We start from the raw sequence: 19,802 nt of genomic DNA on the forward strand, positions 1-19,802 counted from the left end.
CAATATATGTACTAATGTGCTGGACAAAATTGATGTATGTACCGATTGTGATGAGTTGTATGAGCCCCTAATAAAATGGTGATTAAAAAAAAGATTCACACAAATGTATTTCAAAAACAATAGAATTTTTCCCGTCATTTTTGAAGCCCCGTTTTATGTTAAGTTAAAATATGTTAACTTGTGAACATCAGTAGCAAAGATTTGTTTTCAAACTGATTGATTGTTTTATGTTTTATCACATGTTTCTGTTTCTGTAATATACATAAATGTTATCCCAAAATCCAAATCAAACTCATTCTCATCAAATCAATTCTGACTTAAAATGACTCTTGAGGGCAGAGAGTGGAGCTGCACCTGTAGGTTTTCAAGACTATAAATCTTTTTTTTTAAAGATCGTTTTATTGGGGGCTCTCACAGCTCTTATCACAATCCATACTCAATTGTATCAAGCATATTTGTAAATATGTTGTCACCATTATTTTCTAAAATTTTACTTTCTATTTGAGCCCTTTGTATTAGCTCCTCTTTTTGCCCTTCCTCCCCCCTTCCTTCATATGTTATACATTATTATTATTTTCATATCTTCCACCGACTGCTATTTCCTTTCCCTCAAAGTTTCTGTTGTTTGTCCTTCTGGGGGGATGGGGTGGTGATGTATTGGTTATTGCCATTGGTTCCCCCTTCCTCCCCTGCTGTCCCCACCTACCCCCTACCCTCTTGGTATCTCTACTTCCATTTGTGTTCCTGAGGGGTTTATCTGACCTGGATTCCATGTGTTGTGAGCCCTCATCTGTACCTATGTACAGGTACACAGTGTAAAAGGGGCTGGGGTCATGACAGTGGGGGTGGGGAAGCCTCAAGGAACCAGAGGAATATTGTGTGTTTCACTGGTGCTATATTGTTTCCTGGTTGACTCATCCCTTCCATATGACCCTTCTGTGAGGGTATGTCACATTGTCTATAGATGGGTTTTGGGTTTTTGCTCTGACCATGTTCATTCTCAGCAATATGGGTTTTTTTTTTAGTGTGTTCATTTGTTTATATGGGGTCTACTGATGCCTGTTATCTGATCTCACTGAAACCTCATGATGGCACAGGCTGGTGTGCTTCTTCTATGTGAGCTTGTTGCTTCTCTACTAGATGGCCAATTGTTTAACTTCAAGTGTTTAAGACCCGAGGCACTATATCTTTTGATAGCCAGGCACCATCAGCTTTCTTCACCACATTTGCTTAAACACCCATTTTTCCTTCAGCGATTGTGCTGGTAGGGTAAGCATCACAGACTGCCAGTTTGTTAGAACAAAGTGTTCTTGCATTGAGGGAGGGTATTAGCAGAGGCCCTAAGTCTGTCCTTTACCTAAGTGTATTGCCATATAAATATGTGTACATAGCCCAATACCTCTATTTTTATGAATTAATGTATTTACATATGTACACCACTATACTTAGACCTCTATGCATAGCTTTGCTTCCTAGGTCATTCCTTTGTTTGCTTTTACCTCCCTCCTGCCCCCCCATCATTCTAGCCCTTCTTCCACCTCTTAGCAATCCCTCTAAGCTAGATTGCTGTTGCTCTAACACCCCTCAGGATCTCTACATCCTCCATGTTGTGGGTTTTAATTCCCTAGTTGTTCCCTAGTTGCTCACTGCTCCCTTCCTCTGCCTCCTTCTCCCACCAAAGTCCCTCTGGAATCTATAGTACTGTTGCTTTCTCTTTGAGCTTGCTTCCCATGCTGTGTTACTCTGGATTGACTAGAGAAACAAATTCAGGACACTTATATATTATATAAAAGAGAAATTGTATATTGAGAAAACATCCCAGCCCAGTCCAGATCAAGTCAATAAGTCTGATATTAGCCCACATGTCTGATACCAATCTATAAATTCCTCTTCAGACTCATGCAACACATACAATGACACCAAATGCAGGAAGATCACAAGCCAGTAGGGGGAAAGTCTTGTGGATCCAGTGGCAGTGGAAGCATCTCAATTCTGGCAGGGGTCTTCACGTGGCTCCTCAGTTCCAGGATTCTAGTATAGCTCCATGCATCTTTTCAGCAGGAAGACAAAGCAGAGAGTCCATGTGTATCTGGCCTCCAGTGAGCTATTTATCTCCATTCCTCCTCCAAATGAGGCCATCAAACTGCAACCTGATTGACAGGCTAGACTCCCTCTTCACCAGTTGATAAAAGATTATGTACCTACCATACATTTCTATCTTATATAGGTAGGCAAACCAACAATAATGGAGACAAAGCAAAAATAAAGCAAAAGATTGAATAAAAAGAGTAAAAAAAATAGTAATTAGCAATGAAAACAAAAGAGTATACATAATTCTAGGTCTGCCTGCTGACCTTTATGACTATTGTCCCACTGGTCCTGGGGGATTCTGGGAACTTCCCCTCCTAGCCTGAAGTCAATCTTGAGGCTTCTAAGGGACTTTGTGGCTTGGCTTTGCTCCTGTTGCTGATCTGTTATGTTCCTTTTTTGGTTCGCCCCGCTGTAGAGGGTTCAGAGCAGAGTAACTCCTGCTCTGTGTCCCCAGTGTTTTCATTTGTTGCGGTGTGCTCCAATGAGGGATCATCGTGTCTTGAGCTGTTGTTGGCCCTACAGTCCTCTTTGCGACTTAGCAGCTCTATGCAGGGACATTGGCCTCAGGGCTTGGAGTGCTGATATGGGGTCTAGATTCTCACTCTCTCTTTTTCCTTTTTGGTTTCTTTCCATGTAGGTGCAACATGTCAGCCCTTCTCCCCAACCTATAGGTTTTGTGTTGTCCTCTGTAGCACATACTTCTAGGGAGGGGATCAGTTTGGCTTTGGTTGGGGCTAGCCCTTGTAGCCCACTCTGTTCATGTGTTGCTCCATATGGTTATGTTGCCCACAAGATTTGGTGTGCTGTGGTGGGGTCTGCATGCACACTCCCAATTCTGTGGAGACATAACGAATACTCACCACCTGGCTACTCCCCCAATGCCATCGTCCCCTACCCCTTCCATTTTTCTCTCCCCTTTTCCCCCATTTCGCCTTCTTTGTGTTGGAATAGCATGTACATCTTTGTGTTTGGTTGGTCCCCTACCCAACTGCCTGTACCTCAACCTGTATAGTGTGAGGTACGTGGCTTTTCTTCTACACCTACTCTGCGGGTTATACTTACCTCAGTGGACTCATGTTGTACTTTTCCTTTTGTGATTGGCTAACTTTGCTTAGAAAAATTTCCTCCAACTCTTCCCATTGTGCTTCATGTGATCACCAGTGCCTTTTTGTGATGCATAATAAGTATCTATGTACCAGAGTTTTCTAATTCACTTGTCTATAGATGGAAATTTAGGTTGTTCCAATTCTTTGCAACTGTGAATTGTGCCACAATAAACATTAGAGCATAGAGGACTGGTTGTGGTCTATTTCTTATCTCTTGTTGGTATATGCCCAGTAGAGGGATTGCTGGGTTATACGGTAGTTAAATTTGCATTTGCTTTAAATACCACCAGATTGCTAACCACAGAGGCTGTATGTATCTACAAGACCCCCAGTAGTGGAGGAAAGTTCCAATCTTGCCACTTCAACATTTGTTGCTCTCTGATTTTCTGATTTGGGTTATCCTCAAGAGTGTTAGGTATCTCCTGGTTGTTTTAATTTGAATTTGTCTGATGGCTAATGATTGAAAGCATTTTCACATGTTTATATTAGGCATTTGACTCTCCTCCCTAGTAACACTTCTTTTCAGATCTTTTGTGTACTTCTTAGAGGGTTGACTGTTTTATTCTCTTTGCAGGCCTGGAGGGCATTGTAGATTTTGGTAAGAAGCCCCTTATCTCATATCATTGCTAAAAATCTTCACCCAGTCTATAGTTCTCTTGTTACTCTCTTGGTGAAGTCTTTTGACACACACACAGGTGTTTAGTATATCCCACTTGTCAATGTCAGGTTCACTTGTATGTGTACCCTTCCCTATTGCAGTTAGCCTATGTATTCCCTGAGCCAAGGTTCTAGGTTTGTCATGTTTCCTTCGTTGAAGGTTCTGATAGTTTGGGGTTTTACTTCTAGGTCTGTGATCCACCTTGAGTTTGTTCTTGTACATGGGGTGAGGTAAGGGTCTTGTTTTATTTTTCTGCAGGTGAATATCCATCATTTATAGCACCTCTTGTTAAAGAAGACCTCCACCTCCCACTTGATGCTTTTTGGGCCCTTGTTGAAAACCAGTTGTCTATATGCTCATGGTTTTATTTCTGGGTTTTTGTTCTTTTCCATTGGTCTGAGTATCTGTCATCATACGAGCACCACACTGTTTTGACTGTGGCTGTGTAGTAGGTGTTAAAGTCAGATAAAATGAGGCCTCTGACTATGTCCTTCTTTGTTGAGGAGTTCTCTGGTAATTGTGGGCTTCTTCCCTCTGCGTATGAAATTAGTGGTCAGCTATTCCAATTCTTTAAAGAAAGTTGTATGCATTTCAATCAGGATAACATTAAAATTATATAGTGCCTTGGGTAAGATTGACATCTTTACTATATTGAGTCTTCCAATTCATGAGCATGGGATATTCTTCCATTTGTGGAGGTTGCTTTTGGTTTCCTGTAATATATATCTTAATAAGAGCAGAAAGTCTCTTCTTTGTCCTTAGAGCAGCTGTCTCTCAGTTAGCAGCTCAATGAGGAAACTGCTATAAAACCAGGGATCCTCTATAAGTTTTCTAACCACTTTAAAGATTGACTACATGAAAGTTGATATATACAACTTATTATTGGCATTTTAGCAAGATTTAAAGTATGCTGTGTAAATAATATAGCGGATTCAAAGCTATGTTGTTACAATATTAAGGAATATCTGGTAAATATTTCTTTAATAGGTTTTACGTTTAATAGTGAATTTCGAATACAGCATGTTTTGTTAAGTATGTCGAGGCAAAACTAAAATTAAAATATAACAAAACTGAATGAAAAGTGTAATATTAAAGTATTTTTATTATGAAAGGCTACATTTCTAATTTTTAAAATACCAATTAGATAAAATTCTGTAATACATTTCAGATGAAAGAAATAGAAAGTCGTATCTGCCTATATACACCCTTTCAGTGTATGTCAGTCCTTCAAGATCCACCCCACATGTTTTGATTATGCCTTTTTCACCAGAGAGAAATATCATCTCAATATAGACAATCCTGGAAAGTATGAAAAAAAATTAAAAGCATTTGCCAAAGCAAGGCAAACTGAAATAAAATTTTAAAAAATGAGTGTATCCAGTATTTATTATATACTATTTTCACAGGTTTATTTCTTAGCCACTATTTTCCTCAAAGAAGAAATTGTGCAATTATTATACTTTTAAAGATCTCCTTCAAATCATAGTAAATAATTGTGTCAGTTTGAGTCTGGAACTGGTCTTTCACAAAGGACAGTAGGGAATGAAGAAAGAGGAAAAACGGAAGATATGGTATTAATGTAACAAGCTAGTGAGTGCTCTCTCCATTAATATTGTGAAAGATCTTTCAGGGAACTTTTCTAAATTACATCAATGTTTTATTTTCAAATGGATATGCCATTCAAAGTCAAACAGAGTTATGGCTGGGGAATTATGAAGGAAGTATATGTTTAATCACATACTTATTACAATTTACAAATATTTTATCAAGTCTGTCATGTTTGCAAATTGCAGACAATGGAGATGTTAATGCCAGTGAACACAGGAAAATAAACACAGGTATGAGCTTCTCATGAAGGCTTTATTCTAGGGGATTTGTGATTGGGATGGCTGTATCTCTCATTTTGTAAATTCTGCTATATACACTTGTATTGTGGGCAACAATGCTGGCTAAAGAGGTAGCTATTTTATAAGAAAATCAATCTTTGATGCTTATGAGAAAATTCAAAATTCTCCTAGAGGATTCTGAGTTTCTGCACCCATTCTACTTGCACGTTGCTATGACACCGAGCATGTTTTAGTGGAGTTTTCCAAATATGGGAGACTAGAGGGAAAAGATTGACTAACTACTTCCAAAAAGAGGCATTAAATACCTTGCAGATCACCATGGTCTGGCCCACAACTGATTACGGAAATTCATAAGGCAGAGCAATGTTTCCTTTCCTTGTACAGAGTTTTGCCTTGAGTCAGGAGCTGACTGGAGCACCACTACAGCAATGACAAACACACTGCCCTCAGAGGAAACATTCATGTTAGAGAGCACAGTAAAATTACATAACAATGATTTTAGATGACCTTCACATTTTCAGAGGGTAGAATTTACTGTGGGTTCAAAATGGTCCATGGTAATGGTGTTGATGCTTCACTATGAGAAATCATGGATACCACATAGAACATTTGAATAAAATCCCCCAATTAAATTGACTGAAAAATCAGGACCAACAAATTGTGTTAGTGTTAGATAGATGCCCATTCCAGTATTCCTTGGGGATCCAGAGAAGCAATCTGAGGCCAGGCACCCAAGCACTCCTTAAATCCCTTGTCAGAAAATAGGAAACCACAAATCAAGGAGGGCTAACTAACCGACAGCTCAGACGAACATTGCATATAATTACCCTTTCATTAATCAAGCAACCAAGTGTTTCTTTTTTCTAGGCATTGCATGAGAATTTCAATGACCAAGGTCTTGTCAGTCAATTTAGTGCAAGATACTTATCCTACAATTTCGTTTTTCAGTAGAAATCGCCCAAGTAATTAGACAAGTGGACTGGCTGTTATTCAGTGTGTCGAATTCACATAGTCAACAAAGTCTTACAAATAATACATAATTCAGTTAGGTGAGTCTGAGTCTATTATGTCACGTGTTTAGATTAGAAGGATAGTCTTCCCTATGAGGACATACATATAAAAAGTTTTATTTATTTAAAAATAAATATTTTATCACATTTAATGTTAGACACAGGTAAATATACATGAGAATGAGAAAAATCTGCAGCTCAAAAATAAATACAAGTGCCTACATTATTTTAAAAATAGAACCTCATTCTTTGTTTTAAAAACTATCCTCAGCAAATTCATTTAACCCTTTAACACTACTGGCAAAAATTAAACATTTGAAAATTGAGACATCATAGAAAAAAAATACATGCTTTGATTTCACACAACCAACTTGTCATTCTTTATAAAATTCAGAAATCATATTATATTTTGAAATAACGAAATGTATTCTTCAATTCCTGAAGAACACTTCTATGTTCTTCTGAATATATGGAGGAGGATCATTATCCCTTCCCTAAAATGAATGATTATATTAAAGAAGATAAAGAGCACCTTGTTAATAGAAAGAAGAAGAAGAAAAAGCCTTTTCTTAATGAGATATTTTGGATAGCTGATAGTTATTCAATAAGTTATTAATTAAGTAATCATTGTTAGTATCCATAATGAGAGTTCTAAACGTAGAGCAGGAAGGTAGAATCACCTCATATATTGTTCTTCTCTCAATGATTCATCCACCTCACAGTAATAATAACCTTTTTCTGAATATTACTTTCCTTGCCTAGGCAGAGCCTTCCGTGATCATCAAAGGTCATTGCAACACAAAAATGAGGGAAAGTTTTCAAGTACGGGTCTCTCATATTTTTAGCAAATTAACTCCTGAAACCTGATGTCATTATTAGCTCCTCTCCAGAAATTAATTCCACATGATCGGAAACTCATCAGCATTTTGTATTAGCTAAGATAGGCATGGAAATGTTAACTATAGAACTATGTATGACTTGTTGAAATAACTTGCTTTTTTCATTGGTGAGATAAATAATGATGTCATTTTAAAGGGCACTATAGAGATGGCTGGATAAATTTGATAGATACAGACAGATAAATAAATACATTGGATGATAGATAGATAATCAATAAAGGGATATAGCCAGACGTGGCACCCAGAAGATTTGATTTGTGAAGGTAATGTAAATGCTCCATACCTCTAGCATTGAACATAAGGCTGTGACTTAATGAAGGTATTTTTTGGTTCTTATGAAATCTATGACACTATCATCATCTTGTATGTTATTGTATGCATAGGTCTGTTTTGTATTTGAACTAAAAAGGTCTTTACATTTCTGTCCGGCTTGACTGTGTGTGCTTGAAACCATTCTTTTGTGAAGCATTACAAGCATGATTTAGAAAACCATTGCTGTGTGACTTATAAAAAAGATGATACATAAAATATGAGGAGCCCTGGTGGCACAGAGGTTACACTTTGGGTCACTAACAGCAAAGTCTGCAGTTTGAAACCATCACCCTGCTCCTCAGGAGACAGATGAAACTTTCTACTTCTCAGAAGAGTTAAAGTCTCAGAAACCCCATCAGGTTGCTATGAGTGAGAATCAAATGGATGGTAGCAAGTCTGAGTGTTGATTTTGATAAAATATTGAAAGATGTTTTATAAGTTTCTTAAATATTTTAACATAACAGGGGCATTACTATTTATCTTACAAGGACACACACAAAAAATCCCAAACTGAATTAAGGTGCCTGAATGCTGTAAATAGAAAAAAAAAAGAATATCCAAAAGATTAAAACACAGAACAGATGAATTTAGAGAGTGATAGTAATATACAAATAATTTTACTGTTAAAATAAGGAAGAAACCTCTTTTTCTCAGACTTCTCTTGAAATAAAAGAGCATCAGACCTTTATGAGAAATTATTTATGTAGCTGCTCTCTCTTTAACAATGATGAACAACATTTCTTTTAAAATGCTATTTTTACTAACTACACAATAGCCCTTTTTATTAATTTATTTTGTTCTGGCATATATTATTTGATTCCCATGAGCTATGATTTTATAAGGAATATGCCACATTTTAAGAGACATTAATTGCATTTAACAAATAAACTTTGGATATTATGTGAAGACAGCAACATTTATTTAAGGTTCAGTGAATAGCTTATAGCACAGGAAAAACATATATATAATTATTGACAGTGTGACTTTAGATGACTTTGAAATACATTTGAAGTTAGCTAATTTACAGGTTTTAAAGACTTTAAGGATGTTTTGCAGAAAAGTGAATATTAGTATGTTTTTCTTACACATGTAACTTAAATATTTAATATTGTTTATTATATACTAAGTCGTGTTATGGTGTCATTCATGGGTAGTTTTTAAGCATTTCAGTAAATTGAAATCCTTTTGTTAATGTCAGCAAATATTTGAAGACTGATGGCATGAGACATCTCAGAAAATCCCAGAGAGCTGAACTGAGTTCAAAACACTTTGCGTGTTTGTAGGCTTCGTTTGTCTTCTTGTTTGCTTTCGAAAAAGAAAGGAGAATCTTCCTATGTTAAATCAAAGGTTTTGGATCTTTTCTTTGACTAAATTTATGGAATATGGAATTCTATCAACTGCACAAATATGTAAAATGCAAACCAAGCAATGATTCTCCATTCAATCCCATCATGATAAATTCTTACACAGAAGGATGCCACACCTTTTATTTTAAAATGTGAGAGAATATATTTAATCCATACCATTTCTTTTGCCCATATTATTGACCAAGTATTTTTGCTAAATATGCTGTTTGCTTCAGAGAGTCCTGTCTCTTAAATTTTGTACATAACTTATATATTATGCTCTGCTCATGAAACAGCAGAAAAATACCCCATCTTACAAAAACATCCATTTTGGAGATATTTATCAACATAGATAAACCCTGGTCATGTAGTGGTTACACTGTGGGCTGCTGGCTCCAGTGTCAGTACTTCAAAACTGCTCGCTGCTCTGGAAGAAAGAGGTGCTTTAAACTCCCTTAAAGGGCTCATCTCAGACACAGGGGCAGTTCTACCCTGTCATACAAAGGAGCTATGAATCAAAATCTAGCCAATAAAAATGAGCTTTGAGTACCTACATAGAATTCTACTTACGTCTGCCCGTAAATGCATGATGGGAAATCATTCTTCTCAGTAATTTCCATTGTAATGAAAAATAGACCCAGAAGAGAGTGGCTTTAACCTAAAAGAATAGTGCATATTGCAGCATATTCTAGGTATATTCAAAATAGCAGGATGCTTTGCAAACAGATACAGGAACAATCTGCCTAGCTTCTAATACTAGTTAATTTTTGGTTCTGTAATGGACCACCATTTTTAACCTGTTAACCTCAGTTTCCCATTGGTAAGTGGGAATAATAGTAATAATAGTATCTACTATTACAGATTTACTTTATGAACCAAAAGAGTTAATACCAGTAAAGAGTTTAGATTGGCTCATGACACATAATATATAGCATAGCCATGTTAACATTTTTTTTTTCCCTCCAATTCCTATCTCCTGTTTTTCACTCCTGAATCTTGAGAAATTTACCCAGAGAAAATGCTAGGACACTACAACTGAAAGAAGGGGCACAACTAGCCATTTTATCTTTGAATGTATTCAGGGAAGATTAGCTTTTACCTTTTGTAAGAGGACATATGCTTTTTATTATTGGAAACATCACAGCTCTAAATACATGGTATAAGTTGCAGTTTCATTCAGTTCCTATAATTTGTTTGATATTATTATTTCTATTTTTTAAACCTTGATTATTAATTTAAATATAGTAAGTTTTAGGATCCAAAAGCTCTGCTGGAAGGGATTGTGATTTTCTCTGAATTTGAAATCAATGTTAGACCATCTATCTACTGGAGACCTTCTGCAGAAACACTAGTCATTATATATCTGCTCTAAAATTCGCTGCCTATTTGGGTAATTACAAAATGGACATTGCTATTTGATATCTGTGTTATGCAGGATCCTCTCAAGAAACAAAACCATGAAACTTATGATTATATATCTTTATATATATATATATATATTTATATCTATCTATGGACAAGTATATATAGCAAGAAGGAACAGAAAAGCTAATGAATCCACACAGCAGTATGGAGGACTCAGTTCAACTCACTTCCTTGGGATGGTTAATCTACTGAAGGTCCTTCCAAGTCACCTCAGCTCCGGTCCAAGGTCAAGGAAGAAGACAGAAAGGTGGCTGGCAAAGGTGTGAAGTCTGCCCACAGGCAAGATGAGCAGAGTCTGACCAACGGCAGATGACAAGTCAAGGTGAAGCTACTCCAGCAGGAAGAGGAGATGTCCCAGAGGAGCAGCGGCCAGTAGTTCAGCAGCGCAGGGAAGCAAGTTGAGATGGAGCCTCAAGTTGTACCAATGCATGGCATGGCAACCCAATCTACCATGATCCAGGGGTTGGATCAACCCACAGGTAACACAGAGCAGCTAACTCAAGCAGCAGCTAGCTGGTTTGATCACCAGAGATAAAGAGATAGAGGCCGGCCTCAAAGACCCATATATCTTGGTAGCCCTCCAGTCAAGCTACGACCTCATTGAAGGCTAAACTCTGTCCACATGTTCCCATGGGAGTCATGTTGGCACAAAAACCTACCACAATTTCTAAATGGAGTTTTCTTTTCTTAGCAATGTGGTTACCTGAAAGCAACATAGTGAACTTGACAGTGTCATGGAACATTAAGATACAAGGAATGGGAATTTAGTTCTGTTTAAATATAACAGAATACTAGGTGAGCTTCTTAGATGAAAACCAATAACAACAAAAGCAATAAGCAGTTTTTTTCAGTTGTACCCTATGGAAAGAATAATTTATTATAGTGTGAAATAGTTCATAAGATTTTAGACATAAAGAAAACTGTTAAAAGAATGTTTTTACTCAGAGTATTTTTTGTTCATTCTATTTTTTCTTCAGAAAGTAATGGAATATGAATAGAATTTGCTATCTTTAAGTGATAGGAAAATAATTAAGATTTGATATTATTTAGTATAATTATAAATATCAACTTATATTTGCCTTTGTTAATTTGATCACTAGGGGAAACTTCTCATAAGTAATTTAATTTATATTATTTTTATTGATAGCCATATACTACCCATTGTTTATTGATATTTTGTTTAAAAATACTTTAACAATATGGTATCAGTTACCAACTATTAAGATCTTTAATTACACATAGAAAATAAGATATTTAAAGCTTATTGAAAGATATGTCTGAAGTTAGAGTTATGCCTCTTAGAGTTACATATAACCTTTGATTTATCTTTTATCTAATAAAGAGTGCCTGTCCTTGTTATTCATTGTCTGATAAAATTAAATGTGAATTATTTTTGTTCCAATGACAATTTTAGCTGGTGAATAAAATAAATGTGAGACACTGTTACTGTAAGGATGAAGTGGGCCTGGTACTGTGCTGTTGAATCAGTATAAATTCATACTGGAATTGAAATATCAACACTAAAAATCTAATTGTTTGCCATTTCCTTAGTTCTGAATGGATGAAATTCCATGTTGTTGACAGTTTCTTATGTTTATTACTTATTCTCCTGTACTTCCTCTTTATTCTTTAACTTTTCACCTAAGAGAAAAGTATCCATCTAGAGTAACTAGATTGTGCAGTGGTTTCACATTGAGCTGCGGTCCATGATTCGCATTGTCGGGAGTTTGAAACCACCAGCAGCTCCATGGGAGAAAGACTCAAGATTACAGTCTCAGGAACTCACCAGGGTGTCACCAGGAGTCAACCCTGACTAGATGGCAGTAAGAGAGTCATTCTATTAAAGCCTTACCTGATGTCTGGAAGGGAGAGAAAGGAAAACATTCCCTGTGTCACACCTTGGTCAGGTAAATAAGGGATCCTCATGGCCAATGCCAATAAGCTAAACAGATGGAGCTGTGATTGGTGTCCGACTCCTAACATGACTGGAACAGGCTTGCTTCAACATTAGTATGATCTAGTATCTTAACACATTCTCAGGTTTCACGATTAGTCCTCAATTCTTATCCACAGTCCTCAAGAAAGAGAAGTTTGAAGGCAACTCTTTAGCTGTAAAGAGACTTGAGCTCTTATAGGCTGTTTGGTCTTCTTTTGGGGGGAAATAAATCAAGCATGTTTAAAGTAATTTGTAAATTTTGTTTTAAGTGACATTAACAAAAATAATTTAGACAGAGAAAATGTAGACTCATAGTCTAAATGTGTGTGTGTGTGTGTGTGTGTGTGTGTGTGTGCAGGTTGAACTACTTGGCATGGAGAGAAGAATCCTGAATTGAGCTTCATACTATGTTCAAAGCAAACTCACTGCCGCTGGGTCGACACTGACACATAGTAACCCGATAGGGCAGGATAGAACCGCCCTGGTGAGGTTCTGAGGCTGTAACTTTCTAACAGAGTAGAAAGCCTGCCTTTCTCCATGGGGTGGCTCATGGTTTCAAACTACTCACCTTGCAGCTAGCAGCCCAAAGTGTTACCACTACACCACTAAGGCTCTTTTCATAAATGTGTAGCATATACTAATACAACTTTTCATGGGAGGATTAATGTACAAAGGATAGAGCTTCATACTGGTTCCCTTAAGGTTCTATCTAGACTACTTCCACCTGTAATGTCTGAACAGAGTCAAAATTGGATGCATAAATGCATACCTTGCAAATATAGGAGAGTGAAAAAATGCTTATATAGTCACAAAGTTCAGAAACGTATAAAAATGTGTTTTTAAAAGGTAATATCATAAGTTGTGGCCATATCTTCTCCTAAAAAAATTATCTTTCATTTTAAACGTAAGACTGTAATGATCCTGGTCTACCTGTCAAATTTGATTGCTGCAGTTTTCACCTGTAGCTAGTCTCTCTAAAAGTTCACAAAACAAAACAAAACGAAAAGGCTCACTTCCAGTGAGTCAGTGCTGATGACTAGCAACCCTACCGGGCGGAGGAGGAGCCATCATTTTCACTGGAGCAGAAAGCCTCATCCTTCTCCTGAGGAGCAGCTAGTGGTTTCAAACTACCAACTTTGTGGTTCTCAGCCTAAAGGGTAACCTGCTTCAGGCTCCTTAGTTCTGAATTAATGAGTGCTGGGCAAACCAATGTACACATTTCATAAGGTATTTAATTAAGAAATTATCTCCAACATTTATTTGTTGGTCTGATGGCTCCATTTGAAGCATCTGAGCAATAAAATACCAGTTTTTTGTGGCCTTGCCAAAAGACATCCCTCTCAATAGAGCTCATATTGAAGCAGAGTTAGGAAGGGAGGTACTTGTTTCTCCTAATGAAATCTCCACCCATAACAATTGATCAATACATATATAAAGCCACCCGATGATTGTTTTAATGATCAAGCAGGCCTGATTATAATATCAGCAATTATAATAGGCTCAAAAATAACAGAAGATGTAACTGAAAGTTTGTTTTTATTTCTAGTAACTTTAATATAAAAAACATGGCAAGGGGGTGTAGTGAGGTAAATTTCTATAAAATGTATTTTGGTTTTAATGATATGATAATAACCACAAGAATTTAGACACTTCTCTAGAAAAAGCATAGATAATGGTCACAAATAATAATATCATCGATCTTTTATTGAATGCTCTATAATGTCAGTATGCCCTAAAAAGAGGTTTCATTTGAAAATTACTAATTAATAGCATACTATTAATTTAACAAATTTAATAAATTTAACAAATTACTAATTAATAGCATACTTTGTACATCTGAAATATTTTCTGATTTATAGAATACATCATATGGTGATCCTACTCATGGGCTCCTTAAGTATTTGTGTATATTTTAATAGAATCCTGTGGATGACCCTTATATAAAGAAAATGTCATTTGGGTATTTGAGATTTTCAATTAAGGGACTCATAGAAATTAAAAGAGTCAGCCTTTGAATTTAAACTCAAATTTACTTTTGTGCTATATAGAACATTAAAGTATGTTCATTTTATTTGAAGATTTCTGTTTTAATTTTTCATGATAGTATCTACTTCTGCAAAAAGAATATATGCTTTAAAGAATCATGTGGTGTATATAACTGAAAGTTAGGTCCTATGTCAACTTTGCTGGGCCAGGATTCCCAACGATTTGACATTTAAGAACTTGTAAATCCTCACTACATAATCACTGAAACAAAGTAATCATTCTCAAAATAGAATATTCTAGAATCAGTATGTTAGTCCAGGTTGACCAGGGAAACCAAGCCTGAGACATTCATGTATGTATAAGAAGGAACATTACAGGAGTGTTGTGGGGAGAAGATGGGCCAGTCAGGGTGCAGTCTAGCACCAATGAAACATACAGCTTTCCTCTAGTTCTTTTTTTAAATAATTTTATTAGGGGCTCATACAACTCTTATCACAATCCATACACACATCAATTGTGTAAAGCGCATTTGTACATTCATTGCCCTCATCATTCTCAAAATATTTCCTCTTCACTTAAGCCCCCAGCATTAGGTCCTCATGCCTCCCACTCCCCTCACCATCATGACCCTTATTCTACCTTACAAATCCGGCTAGACCAGAGCATGTACATGGGTACAGATAAGAGCTGGAATCACAGGGAAAACAGGACAGATAAACACCTCAGGACCGATATTGAGAGTAGCCATACCAGGAGGATAAGGAAGGTAGGAGTAGAAAAGGGGAACTGATCACAATGACCTATCTATAACCCCCTCCCAGGGGGATGGACAACAGACAAGGGGGTAAAGGGAGACATCGGACAGTGCAAGACATGAAAAAATGATAATTTATAATTATCAAGGATTCATGAGGGAGGCAAGGAGGGGGGGAGGGGAAAAATGAGGAGCTAATAGCAAGGGCTCAAGTAGAAAGAAAATACTTTGAAAATGATGATGGCAACATATGTACAAATGTGCTTGACACAATGGATGGATGGATGGATGGAATGTGATAAGCATTGTATGAGGCTCCAATAAAATGATTTATTAAAAAAGGAGCATAACATCAAGAAATAATTTTATATCAGGAAAACATCCCAGCCCAGTCCAACTCAAGTCCATAAGTCCAATACTAGCCAATCAGTCTCTCTTCAGACCCATGAAGCTACATGCAGTGATGCAGAGTGCAGGAACATCACCAGTGATAGGTTCAGTCTTATGGATCCAATAGCGGTGGACACATCTCCAGGACTCGTGCAGGTCTTAGCGTGGGTCATCAATAGGAAGGTGAAGGCAGAGAGAGAGGGGAGGTTAACAGGACCCTCCTTATGAGTAGGTCACACCCACCAAGAGGCACCATCAGGCTGTGGCCTGATTGGCGGCAAGACTCCACCCCCCTACAATTTTATATCTTCAAGTTGACATGAAATTACATAACTACCACTCAGTTGTGAAAGCAGCCACTCAGTTGTAAAATAATCATTGTGGGATGCAACTTAATCAGATCACAGATCTACTATAATCTACTGAAAAGACATGGCCTTTGGGGTGTGCCTATTTCCAAAATAAGTGGACACTGGCGGAAAGCTTGGTTGTGTTTTGCTAGAACTGGACCTCGCATCTGGCTCTCTGTCCTCTGGTTCTTTAGGTTTCAGCCATTTTGCTTGCTGATCTTAAGAGTCCTCAGTAACCTGCCATCTGATCTGCTGATCTTAAATTAATTCACCTCTGCAACCAACCACAAAACTATTGTCTTCCTGTCAATCACGTCATCAGCTCCCACAACTATGTGAATTGGGTAAATTCTCCAGCCTAATATCTGACCCCAGCCTGGTATTGTACTATCCTCAAAATTGTGCTTATGTTTGAGCACATTGCTGCACCATCCTCTGTTCCAATCCTTCTTGTTGAGGGTCTTACTTATGTATGTATGTATGTATATATGTATGTATTTGCCGCTCTTCTATTTTACCAAGGATAAACATACCTAATGTTACTAAATTGTATGAGCAAAACAAATTGCAATACCAGAATTTTTCTATAATGAAGAAATGTTCATTGTAGTAAAGGACAAAGACAAAGTAAAGATACTGATTGCAGTATCGTGCAAAGGGGATTTAAGGATTACAATACAGGTGACACATATTGCAGATCAATTAGCTATTTACTAGGGATTATCCTTTGGGCTGCAATCCACAAGGTAGGCAACTGAAACTTCCAGCTCTTTCTACTCTCATAAAGAGTTACAGTCTAGGAAACCTGCCAGGGCAGTTCTACATTGTCCTATAGAATTGCTATGAGTCAGCATTGACTAGATAACAGAGCTTTTTTGTATTGCTTTGTTTTGTTTTAATTTATGCCTTTTTTCAACTACTAACTATAACAGCTTACAAAAAATTTACATCTCCTCCATCAGACCAGTAGTCTAGAATATTTTCTGATTAACCCAAGGCAGATATTGTCCTCCATGGTGCAATTAGGAACTCTGGTGGCTTAGTGATTAGGAGATGGCCAGTGATTGCCCCAAGAGGGGCAGCAAGAGAGGAAGGCCCTCAAGGAGATGAAATGAAGCCATGGCAGACACACGGCTCAGGCATAGGAACAACCGGGACAATGCCTCAGGACCCGCCAATGTTTCATTCTGTTGTACATAGAGCTGACACCCTAGGAACCAGCTCAATGACATCTAACAACAACAAGGGGCAACTGGTCATGTTGGACACAGTATGTATTTCATCCTGGAGATGTTAACAGAAGCCTACAATGCTGCTCCTTCAACCCATGGGACACTATCCCAGGACAAATATTTTGATCCAAGATGTCATTAGAACTAAGTTTAAGAAACAATTGTGAGTAAGTGTGTGAGATTTGGTTTTGAAATTAAGTCGAATTCTATCTTGCAAGACTGGCTAGACCAGAGGAGGTACACTGGTACAGATAGGAACTGAAAATACAGGGAATCCAGGATGGATGAGCCCTATAGGACCAGTGGTGTGTGTGGCAAAACAGGGAGGGAAAAGGGAGAATGGGTAGGAAAGAGGGAACCGATTACATGGAACTGTGTGTGACCTCCTCCCTGGGGGACAGACAACCGAAAAGTGGATGAAGGGAGAAGTCGGACAGGGCAAGATATGACAAAATACCCATTTATAAACTATCAAGGGCTCATGTGGGAGGGGGGAGCGGGGAGGGAGGGGAAAAATGAGGACCTAATGTCGGGGGTTTAAATGGAGAGAAAATGTTTTGAGAAATGATGTACAAATACGCTTTACACAATTGATGTGTGTATGGATTGGGATAACAGTTGTATGAGCCCCTAATAAAATGTTTAAAAAAAAAAAAAAGAAATTAAGTTGTTAAGTTGCAGGGGAGTGTAGCAAGGTACTGACTATCTTGGTGTCACAATTTCTTCATCAGCAAAATTATGATGTTAATTGTGCCTACTTCATAGAATTGTTGTAAGACTGAAATAATTTGGACACATCATTCACCAAGAACAGTGACTGGCAGACACAATGCTCCTAATAACTGTTAGCTATTATTAAGCATCTCAAACAACAGGATAACAGATTGTTAAATTTAAAAAACTGGGTAAAAAATAAATATAAGATAACAGTTACAATTGAGTTTTCTTCAAAAAAATTTAGAGTACTGGTAGTATGGCAGGGACCAGACCAAATCCAGGGATGCATATGGTAGTCAACTAAAAGGAGGGGGGGAAAGGAAAAAAGAAATGGGTAGCGGGGGCACAGGGCACTAACCCACCCAAGAGGAGGGTATTGTTTATATCTCCACAGGGAAAGAGGGAGCAAACTTCAACCCGGGGCTCCAAGATGTGAATGCAACATACCGGCATGAAGCAGGGAACCAGTAGAGAGGTCTGAGGGGCCGGCCCCAATCCCAACTACGTGGACAGCTGCCCCTCCCCCAGAAGAATTTACTTCAGGGGACAGCACTGAAGCTGCAGCTCAGGGAGAGGGACATGTCTGATCAGAGCACAAGGGAGCAAATGAAGGGGGAGGAAGAGAAAGTGGAGCACATCCTGGCCCACCACACCTTGAGGACGATATTCCAGCTCAGAGTAGCTAATCCACAGGGAAGAACATATGGGCGGCCCCACTATGAGACACAACATTCCTCAGTGGCCCTACAGGGGACAACACTGGAGACACAGTGTGGGAATTCTGCCCAATCAGATCCTACCCCACTGAGGCAAAACACTAAGGGCATGCAACGGAACAGCAAGGGGAGCAGAACAAGGAAGTCCCAAGGAAGTACCAAAAGTAGACTTTGGGGCCAGAATGTTGCACTCCTTCAGACTCGACTGGAAAATACTCCTACAGGACAACAAACAGACCATTAACTATTTCCAGGCTTTTCTTTTTTGGTCATTGCTTTCTTGTTGATTTGTTTTCTTTTGTTGCTTTTTTTGCTTTGTCTTGTTTTTGTGCATATTATTATCTTTGCAGGTCTATCTAGATAAGATAAACTATATAAACAATCTGGAAGAGAAAACAACAGGATTGACAGTTGGGGGGGCGGCGGGCGGGAGAAAGTTGTATTTATAAACCCAGGGACAAGGGAACAACAGTGATCCAAATTGGTGGTGAAGAGGGTGTAAGTGGCCTGCTATGGCTTGATCAAGGGCAATGTAACCAAGAGGAATTACTGAAACCTAAATGAAGGCTGAGCATGATAGCGGGACAAGAGGAAAGTAAAAGGAAATAGAGGAAAGCACTAAAAGGCAAAGGGCATTTATAGAGGTCCAAATACAGGCATGTACATATGTAAATATATTTATATATGATGTTGGGAAAATAGATCTATGTGCATATATTTATAAGTTTAGTTTTAAGATAGCAGATGGACATTGGGTCTCTACTCAAATACTCCCTCAATGCAAGAACATTCTGTTCTAGTAACCTGGAATTCCTTGAAGCTCACCTTCCCGACATGGTCGCTGAAGACAAAGTGGGTGCATAAGCAATTGTAGTGAAGAAAGCTGATGGTGCCCAGCTATCAAAAGATATAGCATGTGGGGTCTTAAAGGCTGGAAGATAAACAAGCGGCCATCTAGCTGAGTGGCAATAAAGCCCACATGGAAGAAGCACACCAGCCTGTGTGATCATGAGGTGTCAAAGGGATA

Source organism: Echinops telfairi, unplaced genomic scaffold (assembly GCF_000313985.2).
Source record: "Echinops telfairi isolate 266 unplaced genomic scaffold, ASM31398v2 ScPeMD7_6;HRSCAF=24_1, whole genome shotgun sequence".
NCBI classification, from domain to species: domain Eukaryota; kingdom Metazoa; phylum Chordata; class Mammalia; order Afrosoricida; family Tenrecidae; genus Echinops; species Echinops telfairi.